Genomic DNA, 1,064 nt, shown 5'->3' on the forward strand with positions numbered 1-1,064 from the left:
TTCTGGTTAAGCTCGCGCGCAGTGGCTTTGTTACTGATCGGCGAACAGGAGGAAGGGCCCAAAACTCGTTGTCAAATGGTAAGCCAACCATTATGGCGACGTGGCGTGTCTCATGGACGCTGGGACGTTTGCCGCGCAGGATAGAGACTGGTTGAAGCTGGACGTCCGCTAGGTTTTATGCCCCGGAAACGCGTTAGACAATATATTAATGTGGAGGTGTTTAATTTGTGGCAGACAAAATTGAGGTTATGTATACTGTTCTTGACTGAATTCGATGACAACGTACAACATTGATACCCCTCTGGGGAAACACAAAGGCTATATCTCTCTTATAGCGAGTTTTCCTTCCATCTCGCTTGAAGCGTCTAGAGTTGCAGGCGTACGCATTCGCGCATACGTAAAAGAAATAGACAAGAGACGAAACGACTCCTTGGCGATCGATCGCGGGAGCGATCGATTCCGACCGCGCTCGTCGCTCCACCTATTCCCTTTCCTTTTCTAGCCTTTTTCCTTTTCTGGAAAAGCCCAGCCGTGCGCAATTCCCTTTTCCTTTTCCATCCCCTCCTCCTCCGCTGCAGCTGCCCTGCTGCTTCCCCTCCCCCTCCTCGCCGAGGCGCCTCACGAGCGCTGTGCCCGCACGAGCGCCGCGAGGGAGGTGGCTAGTACGACGAGGCGTCGCGCCAGCACTAGCACCGCGAGGTCAAAGGGCAGCAACAGGCAATACGGCGAGGCGCAGCAACCGCACGGGCTCCGCGAGTTCCAGGGCCGGAAGCGGCCAATACGGCGAGGCGGTGCCTGTCTGGCGGCCGTACGGCCTCCGCCGCGTGCGCGACCTTGCTCCTGCGCCTCCTACCCGGGCTGGACCTCCCCCCGTGCGTCGTCCCCACCCGCATCACCAAGCTTCCCAACGGCGTCCGCGACTCCGCGTCGCCTCCGAGGATGTCCAGGTACTACCCACCTCCCCCTCCCCTCTTCCTTCCGATGAGTCCATGGCTGACAGCGGCACCGTCTCCGAGCTCACGAACACCTGGATTTGACAGGGAGCAGCACAGGGATGGCGAATT

The sequence above is a fragment of the Triticum aestivum genome, chromosome 7B (assembly GCF_018294505.1).
Source record: "Triticum aestivum cultivar Chinese Spring chromosome 7B, IWGSC CS RefSeq v2.1, whole genome shotgun sequence".
Classification (NCBI taxonomy): domain Eukaryota; kingdom Viridiplantae; phylum Streptophyta; class Magnoliopsida; order Poales; family Poaceae; genus Triticum; species Triticum aestivum.